This window comes from Labrus bergylta, chromosome 1 (genome assembly GCF_963930695.1).
Source record: "Labrus bergylta chromosome 1, fLabBer1.1, whole genome shotgun sequence".
NCBI classification, from domain to species: domain Eukaryota; kingdom Metazoa; phylum Chordata; class Actinopteri; order Labriformes; family Labridae; genus Labrus; species Labrus bergylta.
In genome coordinates this window covers 2,517,623-2,530,851 of record NC_089195.1, presented here as the reverse complement: position 1 = coordinate 2,530,851, position 13,229 = coordinate 2,517,623, and positions in this window count along the sequence as shown.

Here is a 13,229-nt window from a genome sequence, read left to right as displayed (position 1 = left end):
AACTTGAGTGAGTCCAGCGGTTTGATCCCAGCTGCAATATGTCTGCTCAGTGTAGTCATATCCAAAAGTTCCTGTCCGTCGACATCTCTTTGTGTGTTATGGCTTTTTCCTATCCAGTGCATTGTTGGAGAACATCAGTTGTCACTCCTTTGATTAAATGACGTACAAAACTCCAAATGTTTCGCCTTGCTCCTGGAGTTGAGAAAGCCTCTCATACACAGCACGGACAGCAGAGTCAAGTATTCTGTTGAAGGTAAACATTCTGTAATCTTGCTGGGTATCCGACACTTTTTCATCTTCACCTTAACTTTCAACTTTACTTCATTGTCCCAGAGGGGAAATTTGTTTCGCAGCCAGGTGAGAACAACTATGAGAAGAAAAAACAATAAAAAACAACAACCACAACCACAAAGAACACAGGCACATAGAATCAACAATAGAAACAACAGACACCGTGAGAGGCATTAAATACAGAAATACAGGAGTTCATCAAGTAACAACAGAAGACTGAGAATGTATAAAAAAAACGTCCATAAAACCAGAATAAAAAACACATTATCAGTCATCACGTTCGTCATTGGAGTTCAGAAGATTGATGGCCTGAGTAATAAAATAATTTTTTAAACCTGTTGGACTTTGCTTTTGGCAGTCTGTATCTCCTGCCTGAAGGCAGAAGCTCAAACTCACCAGACAAAGGATGTCGAGGACACTGTAGGATGTCTTGAGCTTTAGCTGCAGCTCTCTTGGTGAGGTGGGAGACAGATCAGGTGATTTCACACCAATGATCTTACTGGCAACTTTAATTATGTGTTGTAACCTGTTTTTGTCACCTATTGACAGACTACCAAACCAGGTGATGAAGTGAGTACAGACTCTACCATGGAGTTAAAAAAAAAAGTGTCATCAGTTTACTGCACACACCAAACCAGTTTAATTTACGGAGAAATCTGTTACTGCATCTGTGTTCTCACTGAATGTCAGCCTGTTGTCGAGAACAATACCCAGGTATTTCTAACACTGAACCTGTTCTACAGTCTGTCCCTTGATTTCCGTTTGGATTGATGGGTTTTGCTTCCTTCTAAAATCTATTCTCATGTCCTTGGTTTTACTGATGTTTAAGTTTAAAAAGGAATCATCACACCACCCAATAAAATCATCCACCACTGGTCCAGGTGCTGTGTCCTCCCCCTGTAACAGACTCACGATGACTGTGTCATCTGCAAACTTCAGAAAGTGGGAACTTCTGCAGTCGTCTGTATACACGATGTACAAAATTGATGAGAGGACACGGCCCTGTGGGGAACCAGTGGAGGAGAACAACATATCTGACACAGAGCTGTTAACTCTCACACATTGAGATCTGTCCACCAAAAAATCTAAAATCCATCCGACAATGCCAGGACATGTTAAAATAAGAGAGCAGTTGGTGAGCTAAAATTTGTCTGAGACGCTCACCCACGCATTCATCACCTCCAGAATAGACTACTGCAACAGTCTCCTCTACATTTCACCATCCAAAACACTCAAGAAACTTCAATACATCCAGAACTCTGCTGCTCGACTTCTCCCACACTCCCACACCCGAGACCACATCACCCCCGTTCTTCATGACCTCCACTGGCTCCCCATCCCCCAGCGTATCCAGTTCAAACTCCTCATCCTCAACTACAAAGCCCTACATAACCTTGCTCCCCCCTACCTGTCTGAGCTCCTCCAACGGCACACTCCAACCCGCACTCTCAGGTCTGATGCAAACCCCCCCCCCCCCCCAGACAGGGCCTTCTCCGTTGTCGCTCCCACCCTCTGGAACTCTCTCCCTAAAAACATCAGAGACTCCCCTACACTCACTCCCTTCAAGAAATCCCACAAAACTCACCTCTTCATCACCGCCTACAACCACTAACTCTAACCCCCCTCATTTGCATTACTTCTATGTTGCATTGTTCTCTTAGTTTTTGCTTAGTTTTTTTGTTGTTTCCTGTCAAAGCATTATTGAGTATTTAGAAAAGCGCTCTATAAATCGAATTTATTATTATTAACAACTGCATAGTTTTAATATGCAGTTATTGATCTTGTCTTGGCTGTTCACCTGTGCACTTCACATCGATAGACTATCCCCATTAGACAGGAAGGGGGCGGGGGGTCTCCTTAGGTAAGACGTGGCATGTTTGCCTTTAATCAAGACGTTTAGTTCGACAGAATAAGCATATCAATAAAAAGTGCAGAGAAGAACATACTGAAGAACAAAAAATGTAATGCCAGCGTTTAATTATGTGCACAGAGATTGTAGTGGTCTCGTGCAGACAGTCTATGCACTGACTCCAGACACTCATTCGGACCTTGGATGGAGGTTAATTTTTCTGATTATATCTTGCGTCCCGTACCTGTCGTACCTGGTAGCAGCTCTGCCAGTCACACTCTGTCGCTACTGCTGCTTCGGAAGGTGCACACCACCAGGCTGAAGAAAAAATCTGGTTCCTGTTTGCCGCTAAACCAAAACACCAAGCCAGCTTTACCCCTTGGACGGACCCTGCCATAGACTGGACTGTTGTGAGCAAAGGGAAACACAGTTGCATATGGTCCCTGAGTTTTTGACAACGCTTCGGTCGGGTGTCTCGGGCCGGTGGCCCCAACTTCAGCCCATCTGTCTGCGGGATGCTCACGGGTGGTTACGCAGGGCAAGGCTACAGCTCCACCTCCTGCACCCTCTTTCCTGTCCCCTGCGCTGGTAAGGCGTCTTTAGGGTCCGGGGGAGATCGGAGATCCAGGGCAGCTGCATCTCCCATGGGCCGGAGTCAGAAACCGACGGCATCCTTCCAGACTGCTGCTGCAGCTAGCCATTCGTCTGTACACACCCCCTTTCCTAATCTCAACGACCCGCTGAAGACCCTCATCATCGGAGATTCAATAATTAGAAACGTGAAAATCTGTAGCACCGGCGTTTTTTCTTTCCCCGGTGCTAAAGTGCTGGATATCGCAGACAGGGTCCGAGACGTAATATATTCCCACCCAGGAGCAGAAACCATTATTGTTCATGTTGGCACTAATGACATTCCCAAACAGCAGTCTGAATTTCAATAAACTTCTAGTCACTCTCACATCCCTGAACAAGCTAATCCATATAACTGGCCCAATTCCCACTTATGGCCGCGGGGTGGGGCATTTCAGTCGGTTACTGAGTCTGAACTCATGGCTTTCCTCTGCCTGTATCACCCACAGTGTCAATTTTATTGATCATTTTAATGTGTTTGGGGAATGTAGGGGTCTCTTCGGTCCAGATGGCCTACACCTGAACCGAGCTGGAGTTCGGGTCCTTTCAAACAATTTAACGTTTGAAACCCTTCCTCCTCCGCCCCTGCACAGGAACTCTGAATGCCACACTATGGCGTGCACGACCGGAAAAGACCGGCCCGTAAGACCGTGACATTCTCTGGGTCCCTGTCCCCTTCTGCGGAGCTCCACGTCAACAATTCATTCAACTACAGGACTTGGACCTATCGAGGCTTCTGGCACTTTCAATATTCCAGTAAAAATGTCTTTCCGATATCACCGAGGCTCAAAATCCCGATCCTCCACTGAACATCGCAGCGGTGTAAACTCTTGTAACCGCCGCTCTCTAACATGGACGCAGCTAGCACACGTCAGTCAAAAATTCCAATGTACTGTCCTGTACCTGTGCAAATGGCAATAAACATCTATTCTATTCTATTCTAATGCGACCCCAATTAAACTGACTCTGATAAATGCCAGATCAGTGCTAAATAAGACTTTTATTCTTAACGACTTTTTCACATCCCAGGGCTTATATTTTCTCCTGGTGACTGAAACTTGGCTGAACTCCAATGATGTTAGTCCACTTATTGAGCTTTCTCCAAATGAATGTTCCTTCTTTAATATGCCACGACCCTCCGGACGGGACGGGGGGCTGGCAGCAGTTTTTAAAAACAAGTTTGATTGTTACTGCCTTGCTCTGGGTTCCTTTTCCAGTTTTGAAGCTCAGTTCACTAAAGTGGGTACAGCAAACCCTCTTCTTATCATCATAATATATCGTCCTCCAAAATCAGACAAAACATTTTATCACTCAGTTTGCAGACCTCTTATCGCAAATTGTGCCATCATTTGAAAGAATTTTAATACTGGGTGATTTTAATGTCCTTGTATGTTGTCCATCAAAACCACTTGTCAGTGAATTTTTAAACCTGATTGAATTATTCAATTTTGCACAGCATGTCTCAGGTCCCACTCCTAAACATGGCCACACTTTGGACTTGGTCTTGTCTTGTGGTCTTCCTGTTAACAATTTTGAAATAATGGACCCTTGTCTTTCAGATCACAGTGCCATTATTTTTAATTTGTCTCTCTCTCTGACCTGTCATCAAATGGTCTCCTCCCCATGCTTTACTCTCGTTACATTAACTCCTCCACTGCCACTTTATTCTCAGCTGCATTCTTATCTGCTCAAGATACTCTGTCCGTTGAAAATGTTCCTACTGAACTCTGCACTGAAGATCACATTCAATTATTTAATGCTACCTGCTCCTCAATTCTCAACCATATTGCTCCTCTCAAGATAAAAACAAAAAACAAAGCCTAAATCACACCCTTGGCTTACTGAATCCACGAGAGCCCTAAGGAGGAGCTGCAGACAAGCTGAACGCAAGTGGAAGCAGGATAAGCTTCAAATCTCACATGACATCCTTAAAGAGCGGCTGATCAGCTACCAAATTGCAGTCAAGGCAGCGAGAGCAAAACATTTCTCAGATATCATCTCAAAGCATCACCATAATCCTAAAGTCCTATTCAATATTATAAACTCTCTCACCTGCCCCCTCCTGGATCCTCTCTAGACACTTCCCTTAGTAGAGCAGAAGACTTCCTAAAGTTCTTCACTGAAAAAGTTGCTGGCATTAGAAAAAATATCTCAGCCCCTACCAGACACATCTCAGCCTCCCCGCCCTTCAACTGCTCTGCCCAGTTAAACTGTTTTCAATTCAATTCAATTCAATTTATTTTGTATAGCGTCAACTCATAACAAGTGTTATCTCAAGACACTTTACAAAAAGCAGGTAAAATACCTTACTCTTTGTCTGTTAACATTACAAAAGAGCAGGAAAAAAGACCTTACTCATTGTTATGTTACAAAAAGCAGGTAAAAGACCTTACTTATTGCTATATTACAAAGACCCGGCCTATCCATCATGGGCACTTTAGCAAAGCAGCAAAAGTTACAGTGGTAAGAAAAAACTGCCTTATTAAAAGACAGAAATCTTCGGCCGGATCCCCGGCTCATGACGAAACAGCCTTCACAGGCCTAGACTGCGCCGGGCTTGGAAAGGGATAGAGGGAGGGGGTTTTGAACTTACCACCTTAACCTCACTCAAAGAGACGGTTTTTAAATGAAATCTGCCACCTGCCCCAGTGACATAGTACCTACCAAGCTCCTCAAAGATTCATTTGATGATACCAGCCCTTTTATCCTCTCCATTATAAACATCTCTATGTCAACTGGTGCTGTTCCTCCCTCATTTAAACATGCTATAGTGCAGCCCTTGTTAAAAAAAACCCAACCTGGACCCCCTACCACTTTCCAATTACAGACCCATTTCAAAACTACCCTTCCTTTCTAAAGTGCTGGAAAAGGTTATTCTTCAGAAATTGCTTCCCTACATTCATCATATTAGCGTATTAGATAAATTTCAGTCAGGTTTCAGAGCAGCCCATAGCACAGAATCTGCACTTCTCAAAATCCACAACGACCTTCTCCTTACAATGGACTCTGGAAACAGTGCTTTCCTGATCCTATCCTATCCTTAGTGCAGCATTCGACACTGTCGACCATACCATCTTAATTAATTGCTTGCAGAATTGGGTTGGTGTTGGTGGCACTGCCCTGACTTGGTTTACCTCGTACCTGGAAAAATAGAACTTTCTCCATAAATATAACCAACACCACATCCTCCAAATCTGATATGACCTGTTGGATACCACAGGGTTCCATCCTAGGCCCCCTACTGTTCTCTGTATATATGCTCCCATTGGGTCAAATTATCCAGAAGCACAACCTTTCATACCACTTCTACGCAGATGACACCCAGCTTTATCTACCAGTCAAACCAAACAACCTTTCAGAACTCACCTCTCTTACACAATGCATTGAAGATATAAAAAACTGGATGGCCTATAACTTATTACAATTAAATGAATCAAAAACCGAAGCTGTTCTTTTTATACTGGGATAAGCCAGTCGTTCCTGTCCCGTTTGCAGCTGGTCCAAAATGCTGCAGCAAGGCTGCTGACTGGATCCAAGAAGAGGGAGCATATCAGTCCTGTCTTAGCGTCCCTCCACTGGCTCCGAATACGATTCAGAATCAATTGTAAGATTGCTTTATTTGTTTTTAAAGCCCTGAATGGCCTGTCCCCCCTATACATCACTGACCTCCTCAGGCTGTTCACCTCATCTAGGCCCCTGAGATCGTCAGCTATGGGCCTTGACTTGACTTGACTTGCTGCGTTCTCACATCAGCTCACTCTGAAATATGAGGAGGCTGGCTGGAGAAACTCCGGGTGAAGTCGGAAAATTTAGCTCCGTACAGCACCTCCTGGAAATATCAGGAGCTTTCTGCATGTGTGAAAGCCCTACAAGTGATTTTTTTTGCCCTCAACTAACCTTACCTAACCTATCCTGTAGGAGCCTAAATGTACTTCAAGTTGATTATGTGGTCAATAACAGTATTTGGGCGGCTGTGGCTGTGACGCCATAAAGAACTAAGTAAATCAGACTGGGATTGCTAACAATGCTAACTTGAAAGTATAAGGTCACTATGATCTCAAACAGAGATCTGTGTAATGAATTAAGTAGACCCATATCAAAATCTCGGAATAAGGGACTAGCTATAATGGTTTTGGGTAAGGCTTTTATGTACAAAAAGATGAATCATGGAGCACTGGTATCCTAGTGGTTAGTGCGCAAACCCCATATGCACAGAGTCTTAGGTCCACTGAGCAGACGGCCCAGGTTTGAATCCAACCTGTAGCTCCTTTCCTGCAATTTCCGTTCCCCACTCTCTCCCTCTCCTTGATTTCTGACTATCTACTTTCCTATCTCTAAAAATAAACCTTAAAAAAAGACTGATTTGCTGAGTAGTTGGTCTTGCTTAGACTGTTATCCAATTGTAAAAATAAGAGTGGAATGAGTGCATCTCTTCCAAGGCATTAAACAGTGTTCTAGTTTATAAGCAGGACTATGTCTGAATGAAGCTCCACCCACTTACTTGTTGACATCTAACTGTACAACGAACATTGCTAATGGGTGGCAGAGGCTATTAATGTGCCCTGGCAAAAAATGCTCCCAGTACAGAATTACTTCATATAACCCTTCTACCCACTTTATTTGGAATCTAAGGAAAGGGGAAGCATCCTTTCATACTTTTAAACCAAACTTTAATGTTAAAGGAGAATTGTAATAATGACAAGCACACAGGATTGTAGCTTTCCACATGCACAGATATGCGGGGGGCTGCTCAGTAGTACATTTCAATGGGAAGCACTATTTTTATGTAACACTCAAAGTTGTAGTAACAGACAACAAGGTGAATATGACAGTATAGTTATTACAGGTACAGTCACATATAGGTTTACATACAAATGTTTTTATGTCTGTCGATTAATAAAACATGTATTTATTTTTTTAAGTGGGTTCTTCTATACAAATGTTTAGATGGTTCTAGAGATCCATAAATTAGATTTATAGCAAATATTATTAAATATAAGAATTGTTTCATAAGTACAGTTTTTCTCAAATGCTTTTAAAGTAACACTTAATTACAGTTAATAAGTATATGCAATCCTGGGCTTTACCTTTTTAAAGGGGCATTTTGAATTGAAACAAAGACGCCCTCAGTACCTGTATTGCCAGGTGGACGATGTCAGTTATAGTACCGGTAGTATCAAATATTCCTGTTTAGTTGACCGAATGACAACCATTGTGTTTTTGTTGTGGTCTTTTTTTTTACTGCCATAGAGATTAAATGTTGAATGACTTCTCAGAACTGCCAAGTATGAGAAGACCTTGCTGGTGCCATGTTATTTTGAAAACACTTAGTGGCTGTGTAACTGTATACCTGCAGACTACTTTCTATTCTTACTGTGATGGCAGCTACCACGTGATCTCCACTGCCCACAGGCAATATTTGTGTGTCAATATAAGCCCTTTATGAACAGGACCCATGTTTGGATCCAGTTTATTATAGGTAAGAATTAGCATGTTTCTGTGATTTGCTTCATAATCCTCCTAGGCCTTCTACGGGCTTTCTGCTGATAAGCTCCCCAAACATGATGAAGCCAACAGCAACAAAAAATTATATTCTGGATAAATAACTTTGGTCCACCAGACAACAGAAGCAACTCAAGCTTACTTCAGTCACTCTTGTACATCCTGGTAAATTGTAGCTTGGTCAGGTTAAAGCTGTGCTAGACTCTTCTCTCACATACAGCTGCCACTGTTGGATTTTTGGCCCAGCTCCTGTTATCTGCAGAATATCTCCTATCTGAGCCTCCTAAACTTTGAACCACTTAAATGATGTCATAGATTTCTTGGTGCCTCCTCTTAAACGTCTTTTTGTTTCTCACTAAATCAGTTTGCTGCTTTAGGCATAGTTCAGTCAAACTCTAAAACATCTCGTTGCACTTTGCACTTGGTTTACAAATTGACTTCAATCACATACCAATCGTTTCTCTAATGTAAACTAACTCTTTGGCTGCAGATCAAGAGTGTGTCAGACAGGTTTATGTTATGTAATCCAGTGATCAGTGGCAGAGAAAGTATACTGTCAAATGTACAGTATGTCAAATCTAGAGAGAGCAATTAAACATATCCACAAGCAAACAACATTTTTTCACACACATAAATACTAACGGCCACACACACAAAAAAAAACTATTTTCGCACAAATTCAACCACCTGGCACACAAAATAATCCAGAAAGCTGCTCTGTGAGTGCAGGAGCACCCTGCAGTAACAGATGGCTGACATCACTCAGGCTCCGTCCATTTATATTTACAGTCTATGACTTAAAGCCAGACAGTGGGCAACTGGGCAATGGACGGCTGATAGTACAACTAGTGGCACAGCTAACTGATTTCTGCAGCTGGAGGGAGTTACACTAAGCAGCTCTTTAACTTTTTGACTCTCCATGGCTCTGGACACAGGGGTTGTTGTTGATTAGGCCCACAACGTGATCGACTAACTTGGCCAACTAAGCAGCTGAAATACGATGGTGACTGTGTCTTGTTGTTGTCCAGCCATTGGTTTTGTTGTTAGAGCTTTTGTCCCTGCCGAATTAAAACATCAAATAAAATAAAATCCTTCCTATTCGCAGCTACAAAAACGTGAAGTAGGTCAAAGCACAATGTAGTTTTACCATGTTGGACATTTTTTCTGCATCAATAGTCCATATTACACTCATGGACTAACATTGTGATCAGCCAATCACAGCCCTCTGATACCATCAGTGGCTTTTTTTTTTCTCCAAAAGTCCTTTGAAATATGTTTGGTTTTCCAAATCCATATATTCCTTAGGGTTCTCAGGTTCTCAGAATACATTTTTTATGCTTTAAAGGAAGAATATGCAACTTTTTCAAGTAGATGTGGCCCTTAAACACCAGCATGAAACCAAAACAACTCGCGCTGCATTGTTGTGTTAGCATGCTAATGCTAGCAATCTTTATTATGCTCGTATCTTCACACTGCATGTAAATTTACCCGAAATGACCGTGATCTAAAAACACTTATGTATACATTCAAATAAGCAGTGAGTACAGTATGTTATTCTTCTTTTCTCTAGTCTCTTAATTAAACAACTTTTATACGTGAGGGGATGAGCCAGCCAGCCGGGAAGGGAAGGAGATAAACATGGCCAGTAAACTCTTGCACAACATGTGCCTGCTGAAAGTAGCAACTCACACGCTGACCCAAATGGACAGTGGCCATCATTCTTGATATTTGAACATGTGCCAATCCACAGCGTTCCAGTACAAGGGCATATGAAAATAGTACGCTTACTTCTACATAAAGTACGTGATAATGTCAATAGGTAGAACTATGCTTTTCTAACTGAAGAACCAAACAGAACACTACACTAAAGTTTCATTCCACTGCACAATTTAAATACACCACACAGGTGTTTTTACTTATCGAGCTTGTCAGACCTCTTCTCAGAACGTGCTGGGCATGTGCAAACTTTATTACACAACATCTCGCTAAGGGTAAGCCAGACTGAATCTGGCGCCACTGATGCCCCCCACAATCATCATCTTGTCCTTGATCCAAATACTGCCTGGGTCTTGTTTACAGTTTAAAAGTATAATTGAGTGATAAATTCATTGGTGCAGGAGTTGCTTCAAAATTTAGTTTTATTTCAGCTATAAAATAACAACAGGGCTCAGAACATATGTTTCCTATTGGATAACTGGCAAAAACTCCTAGGTGAGCTTTGGAGATGCAGCAGCAGCAAGAAATTTGTTTGTGGACTGCCAGAAATGGGCATTCAAAAATACATGTATACAGATGGACAATGTGCCTCAACCTCCTCCCCCTGTATAAAGATGAAGCAAAATCACCCTTGTGATTTGCTAACATAATGTGCATTTGGAGTCTGTGCAATAGGGATCAGCTGGAAGAAATGATCAGCCCCCAGATCGGTACATTCCATGGCAGAACATACTTGTGTTGTTTTGAAGAAGACATTAACAATTATGGAAGTTCAATGACTCACGTGTTCGTGTTGTTATGTTTCCTCTGGCAGTTTCTCCTTTACTCTGCTAATCCGCTGCCCACAGTGCCACAGGAGCTGCATTCATTAAAAGAGCTATCAAACATTGTATTTCATACCTTTTTTTTAAAGCATTAAATAACTAATTTAACAAAACGTCTGTCACCAAAAAAACAGATTTGAGAAAAATGTATTTGGCATGTATTTATTTTACATAGTTTGACCCATGTCCCGTCATGTTCACATGGAGGAGGCAGGGTTTCTGGCCTATAGTGCAGCCAGTCAAAGGGGGAGCTCTCAATCATTTGGCCTCTCTTGAGGAGTGGTGTTGCATCGTCAGAGTACAAAGTACAGAGTACTGTAACAGCAATCACCAAATTTAACATGAGTAGCATTATCCCCTCATATTTCACACAGAACCAAGACTCACACAAAGAGCAAGAGAAATCAGTTCAATATTCTTCGAGCGAATCATCCATTTATTCCACTCACCTTTAGTATGTACTCTGCCTCCCTTACCCAGTCGAATGACCAACTTCTTGAACACACTCCAGATTAATATATCCAAAAACCTTGATGAGCGGACAACAACAGAAGCCAAACAATCTCCCAGGGCCTCTGAGCCCAAGATCTTACCAAAGACAATTAGGGCGCGGTCACACTGGGAATCCGTACCGTGCCGTACTCAAGCATGATTGGCCCCCCGCTGCCCCATGCCCCCCTGCTGGCCGGCATGATTACCTCTTGTACATAAGGTTGTAATACAGCACATTCATGCTTATGTTATTATGGCGCGTGCTCAGTTTACAAACAGGCGGACTCGAGAAAAAAAAGAAAAAAAAAGAAGGGATGCGCAGTGAGTCTGCGTCTGCATATCGGAGTACAACACAGAGAGCATGACAGCTACTTTACTGAATTTGCGATTTGTTTTAAGTCATTTTTATCAGATACAGCCATAAATTGTAATAATAATATAATAAATAAGTAATTGAAGAACAAAACAGAGAACATGAAAGCTACTTTGTGGAGTCATATTAGTCAGATACAGACATGAAACTCTGGATTTCTTCATAATGAAGGCTGTCAGCGTTGTGTACCTGCGTGCTTGTGCACCACGCCGAAGCACACCTCTCCAAAGTGTGCCAAAGCCAAAGCACGGAGCAGTCACGCTGGCCAAATGAACTGGACTTTAGGGTTGAAACATGCTTGGGCACGATAGGGATTGCCAGTGTGACCATGCTCTTACCATTCATCCAACAAATCCTCATCTCCAAGCATGATCAAGGAGAGAGAAGAAAAAGTAATTCAGATTCAGCTCATCTGTTTTTCCGATATTCTCCATCTTCATTGAGAACAGGTGAAGCCACTGACCATCACTGTGTCCCGGACTTTCCATCTACAGTACGACAGTCACAGAGAATATTTGCTGGTCAGATTAAAGATGACTTAATCAGATTGTCTGATGGCTAATCGCTGTCTGTGCAGATGCAACGCTAAAGTGATCACATTAAAACATACCCTTGAATCTACGCTACTGTGATTGGCTGAATAGGAAGGAGACATCTGATTGGCTACAGACATTTCCCTGCTGAAAACAATGCATCTATGAATCTAACCACGGCAGGGGAGTCTCAAAAATCCCACACACAAATCCAGTGTGGTTCACAAATGACAAAGAGTTTGTAAATGCAGACTGAACAGTTTGTAATGTAACAAGATACAAATGTGTTTTTTAAATATGTATATTATACATTTGTGGATTTATATTACATATATACAAAACTATAAATATTTGTGAATCAGAAATACATTTGTGAATCTTATTTTTTATTTATGGATTTGATTTATATTTATATAGAATTAAATATATTTATGTGTGCAGCGAAATACATTTGTGAATCCTTCTGTGTGCATTTGTGAATATTGAGACTGATCTAACTCCATACCATATTAGCGCTTTTTACTTCCTGAGAGATTTGTTTTTGATGATGCAAAACCAGGCATACTATCCTATTACACCAAGTGTGATAATCTGTTTAAGTGAGTCATACATTTTAAAAGAACTGTAGAAAGTTTGCACCTTGAATACTTCCCCCATACTGTCCTTTAAAGGCTGTTATGATGGTACTTCATCATAAATTGATAATATTCCTTAACAAACGCACTCTCAATCTATGTTGGTTAAATGTTGCATGTAAAAAAACAAATTGCCTACAGTTGGGACTATGGTGTCCAGACACTGAGGCAGACCTTCGAGGGTTAGAGATTCTCACAGTTTAAGATGAACACATGTGGAACTTAATGGGGAGCAGTTTTGTTTGTGACTGAGAACAAACTAGAAAGGGTAAGAGAGAGAGAGAAGAGGGCACAGAGACGGGCCTTGAAAATATGTAAAGATCTAGATGCAAAGTGATAAGCAAACAGGAAAAGACAAAAACAAGCTACAAAAAGTACAACGTG